Source organism: Ailuropoda melanoleuca, chromosome 1, assembly GCF_002007445.2.
Source record: "Ailuropoda melanoleuca isolate Jingjing chromosome 1, ASM200744v2, whole genome shotgun sequence".
Lineage (NCBI taxonomy): Eukaryota > Metazoa > Chordata > Mammalia > Carnivora > Ursidae > Ailuropoda > Ailuropoda melanoleuca.
This window is the reverse complement of record NC_048218.1, coordinates 200,405,404-200,411,403: the sequence shown is the minus strand read 5'-3', so window position 1 is coordinate 200,411,403 and position 6,000 is coordinate 200,405,404.

Here is a 6,000-nt window from a genome sequence, read left to right as displayed (position 1 = left end):
AAAAAAAAGAAAATACTTTAAAAAAAAAGAAAAAGAAAAAAAGAACACAACTTATTCAAAGCACCACATGCATGGAGAAAAGTACTCACCTCATAGCCGTACCCCTTTGTTTGCTGTGTATCCCTCAGTGGTTCTTGAGGAACACTGAGCAAAGGTGACAAGGCTGATGGAGCCAGCTTTTGCCAGGATTGATTTATTGCCCTGTAAATTTGATGGCGATTGGAGGAGAGAAGCGCATTTTCCAGATAACCATAAAAGGGCCCTTGCTTTCCTTGTAACTTAGAGAAAGCTCCATTTGTTAATAAAAGAGGAAGGTGGGGTTTTATTCTAATAGTTATGCTTCTTCTGTGTTCCTGTTCATATCCAATTACTTTGCTTGTCACACTACATTATATTTGCTTGTCTGTCCATGTGGCCTAAAGAGCTCAGGGAGCCGGCCATCTTCAGTCGCACCTGCAGCTCCTATGCTTAGCATTTTGCCCAATATCTGTAGCTTTAAATATATAGCTATTTGTTGAATAAGTAAATGAAAAAATGAAGAGCTCTTGCTTGGTTCACCCACATTGTTTCCTTTTCCATTTTGTCTCCCAAAGTTCTCTTGAATAACTCAACTTTCCATTAATTTAAATAAGCATTCCCACCAATTATTCTCAATAAAATAAGCACCATCCACGTAGACATCATAATCTTAAAGTGAGAAGACACCTCTACTGGAAATTTGTCATGCTTTTTGACTGTCTGGCACCTTTAAAAAAACTTCTAATATTTAAGGAACTTTCCGCCTTGGGAATTCTGCCCACCCCCGTCCCCCCCAAGGAAGAGGCTAGAAATTCTTTTTCACAATCTCCCTTTCAGCCAAGCTAGTGGCAGGTAGTCTGTGCTCTGCCAATGAGAGATGTGCCTGTGGAATCCAGGATGGTGAAGAGACATTTTTTCAGAGGCAGCAGGGACTGGGGACATAACGGCATCATATGCTCAGTATTGGGGATACAAGCTGCCAGACATGTGCTAAGGGCCATGGCAGGGGAGCCTCCCACAAGATAATCAGGCTGTTGTACCTAGCCACATAGCCTACAAACCTGACACTCGAGGCCTCTTGGAGTTTCAATGAGTCACTAATACCTTTCAAGATTCTTTTTTGTTTTAAGTTAGCTAAAGTGTGTTACTTTCATATTGAAATATAACTCACATGCCATGACATTCACCGCTGCAAAGTATGTAGTTCAGTGGTTTTTAGTATATTCACAGAGTTTTGCAACTATCTATCTAATTCCAGAATATTTTCATCATTCCAAAAAAAAGCCATCATTCATTCATGGTCCCTCCTCATTCTCCTTTCCCCAATCCCTGCAACCACTAATCCACTTCCTATCTTTATGGATTTGTCTATTCTGAACATTTTATATAGGATCATACAATATGCAGCCAGTTATGTCTGGCTTCTTCCACTTGGCATAATGTTTTCCAAATTCAACAAATTGTTGTAGGTATTAGGCACCCTCAGGTATCAGTGCTTTATTCCTTTTTAATCAATACATTACATTTTGTTTATATATTTATCAGTTGATGTACATTTGGGTTGTTTCTACATTTTTTATTATGAACAATGCTGCTATGAACATGCATGTACGAGTTTTTATGTGGACATATATTTTCAGTTCTTTGGGGGATATATCTCAGAGTGAAATTTCTGGATCATATAGTAACTCTATCTTTAACTTATGAAGAATTACATTTTCCAAAATGGTGGCAGGCAACATTTTACATTCCCACCAGCAACATACGAGGGTATATAGTTATATATCCTATATATAACAATATATGAGGGCATGCCATCTTTCAGTGGCATCTAAGATCCCTAAGTAATACAGTAGCTATAGTAGTCCAAGTTTGCTTCAAATGCTCAGTGTATGGCAAGTGTACACACACACACACACACACTCACACACACACACACAGAAACTTGGTTCCTACTTTTATGAACTTGAGGAATGACATAAGCACCTTATCTTTCACTCCAGTAAAAGAGAGCCTTTGTTAGAGGGAAAATGTACTTGGATCTCATTTCAAATTGGGACAATATCTTGGCAAAAGATCAAGAAAGGAGATTTATTACTACATAAGATCATTCTATTCTTTGTGTGATACTTTACTCTTAGCTCCCTACATCCCACGCTCACTTATGACATCCCACGTTTCAGTACTAACTGACGATCTCAGCTATAATCTGTTTCCTAAAGTGCAGAAATTACCTAACTTTGCCATCCCTTCTTGCTAACTAGCAAATGGAAGATATTGGGCCACATGCTTGTGTTGATAAATGAAAAAAAGCCACTTTGAAGAGAAGAAACAAGCATGCAACCCAGTATCTTCCAGTTGTTTATTAGTAAGAAGGCACGGTGAAGTTAGCTCTTGGCAGAACTTAAAAAGTGATCAAAGCAAGCAGATGGTTGAATCATCAAGTCAGAAACCAAAAATATGCATAACCCTTAACTTTCAAAGCACCATCCTCCAAGGCAAGATGCAAAAATCTCAATGATATTTCTGTAATGATATAAGAAGGAAAAGTTACTGACAATTGGACCGTATCTGCTAAGGCCAACACAACCTTGTCTTTGTAAGTATCTATGATAATTGATGTTATAACAGAGATGTTTTTAATAAGAAAAGTAATGAATTTCTTCCTCTTTAAGTGAAAGGGTTTCAGACTGTTATTTTTTTATTTTGGCATACCTACAAAGAGATAAAATGAAATTATGTGGTCTTGGGGAGAGAGAATATCTCAAAAAGTCTTCAACCTTTCTCCTAATAGCTGGCCAGGAGTTACAAGTGTAGGTCCACGTTACAAGGTCTGCTTCAAGGTAACCGCAAGTATATATAGCTCCATGTATAGTCATTCTTATTTTCTTCCCCAAATTTTTATTTAAATTCCAGTTAGTTAACATACAGTGTAATACTAGTTTTAGGTGTACCATTAACTATTTTAATTTTTAATATGATAAGTATCAATAGATATAACCACATGAACAAAAGATTTGGAATCCTCAATAATTTTTAAGAGTATAAAGAGGTGCTGGAATCCCTTCAAAACCCCAGTGATTCATTAGTTGCATATCACACCCAGTGCTCATCATATCATGTGCCCTCCTTAACGCCCATCACCCAGTTACCCCATCCACACACCCACCTCCCTTTCCGCAACCCTCAGTTTGTTTCCCAGAGTCAAGAGTCTCTCGTGGTTTGTGTCCCTCTCTGATTTCTTTCCATTCAGTTTTCCCTCCCTTCACCTATGATTCTCTGCACTATCCCTTATAGTCTACATGTTAGGGAAATCATATGATAATTGTGTTTCTCTGATTGGCTTATTTCACTTAGCATAATACCCTCCAATTCCATCCATGTTGATGTAAATGGTAGGTATTCGTCCTTTCTGATGACTGAGTAATATTTATTGTCTATATGAACTACATCTTCTTTATCCATTCATCTGTTGAAGGACATCTCACCTCCTTCTACAGTTTGGCTATTGTGGACATTGCTGCTATGAACATTCGGGTGCAGGTGTCCCTTCTTTTTCACTACATCTGTATCTTTGGGGTAAATACCCAGTAGTGCAATTGCTGGAGGTTGGAGGGCAACAGTGGGTTGTAGGGCAGCTCTATTTTTAACTTCTTGAGGAAACTCTATACTGTTTTCCAGAGTGGCTGTACCAGTTTGCATTCCCAACAACAGTGTAAGAGGGTTCCCCTTTCTACACATCCTTGCCAACATTTGTAGTTCCCTGTCTTGTTAATTTTAGTCATTCAAACTGATGTAAGGTGGTATCTCATTGTGGTTTTGATTTGTATTTCCCTGATGAAAAGTGATGTGGAGCATTTTTTCATATGTCTGTTGGCCATTTGTATGTCTTCTTTGGAGGTGTCTGTTCATGTCTTCTGTCCATTTCTTGACTGGATTATTTGTTTTTTGGGTGTTGAGTTTGATAAGTTCTTTATAGATCTTGGATACCAGCCCTTATCTGTTATGTCATTTGCAAATATCTTCTCCCACTCTGTAGGTTGCCTCTTAGTTTTGTTGACTGTTTCCCTTGCGGTGCAGATTTTTATCTTGATGGAGTCACAATAGTTCATTTTTGCTTTTGTTTCCCTTGCCTTTAGAGAGGTCGAAGAGGTTACTGCCTGTGTTCTCCTCTAGGATTTTGATGGATTCCTGTTTCACATTTGGGTCTTTCATTCATTTTGAGTTTATCTGTGTGTATAAGAGAATGGTCCAGTCTCACTGGTAAAGAAGGCAAACTCTCACTCCGCAGATAACATGATACTTTATGTGGAAAACCCAAAAGACTCCATCCCAAAATTGTCAGATCTCATACAGCAATTCATAACATGGCAGTATATAAAATTAATGCACAGAAATCAGTTGCATTTCTATACACTTACAATGTGACTGAAGAAAGAGAAATTAAGGAATCGATCCCATTCACAATTGCACCAAAACCCATAAGATACCTAGGAATAAACCTAACCAAAGAGATAAAGGACCTATACTCTAGAAACTACAGAAATTTTTCTTATGAAAAGAAATTGAAGACTACACAAAGAGGTGGAAAAACATTCCATGTTCATGGATTGTAATAATTAACATTGTTAAAATGCCTATACTGCCCAGAGCAATATACACATTCAATGCAATCCCTATCAAAATACCAATGACATTTTTCACAGAGCTGAAACAAACAATCCTAAAATTTGTATGGAATCAGAAGAGACTCTGGATAGCCAGGGAAATGTTGAAAAAGAACAGCAAAGCTGGTGGCATCACAATGCCTGACTTTGAGCTATATTACAAAGTTGTGATCAAGACATCATGGCACAGGCATAAAAACAGACACATAGATCAATGGTATAGAATAAAGAACCCAGAAATGGACCCTCAACTCTATGGTCAACTAATCTTCAACAAAGCAGGAAAATATATCCAATGAAAAAAAGACAGTCTCTTTATTTAAAATTCTTTATTCAAATAGAATTCCAGTATGTGACTGAGTAAATGACTGAAGCCAGGGAACTCAGATCCCTGCCAATCTGCCTTCTTCCTTCTCCCAAAGAGCAACACAGATCCCCTTTCCAGAGTTTGGAAATCACAGCTTTACTCTGACACCAAGCAGTGTGCAGATGAACAGGCATGATCCCAAAGAGACAAAGTGACTTAACCAAGTCCCTGACCCTAAAGATTGCTTCTAAGTTCTTTTCATTCAAATGAAAGCAGCAGAAAATGCTCAACCAGGGGACCAAACACATGTGATGGGGTGAGGCAGGATGCAACCTTACACTTAGAGGACAGCTCTGCTTAGAAAGAGAAACTAAGGAAGCCACAGGTCCAATTCCTTCACTGACACCCTTCCTGGAGCTGCTAAGAATCTTTCAGTCTTACACTGAAGGTCTTCACGTCCATAAGAAACTGGCTGTTTAAAAGCCAAAAGGATGAATGAGTTCAAGACAGGTGACTGACTGAGGCTTGGGAACTCTTAAAACTGTTACAACTACATAGGGACTCAGTTGCTAAAATGAAGTCTGGGAAGCAGACATGCTTTAATCTAGGAATTCTTTTTTTTTTTTTTAAGATTTTATTTATTTATTTGACAGAGAGAGAGACAGCTAGCGAGAGAGGGAACACAAGCAGGGGGAGTGGGAGAGGAAGAAGCAGGCTCATAGCAGAGGAGCCTGATGTGGGGCTCGAACCCACAACGCCGGGATCACGCCCTGAGCCCGAAGGCAGACGCTTAACCGCTGTGCCACCCAGGCGCCCCTAATCTAGGAATTCTTGAATTAGGATCCCCAGAACTCCAAGAGGTGTAAGTTTGGGAATCTGCAAATATTGATGGGAAAAATACATCTTTGTTCATTAATTTCTAACTGAAATTTAGCATTTTCTTAGATTATAAATGTAGATAGCAGAGCATGGTAGTGTTAGCAGTACACAGAGTCTATCAAAAATAGA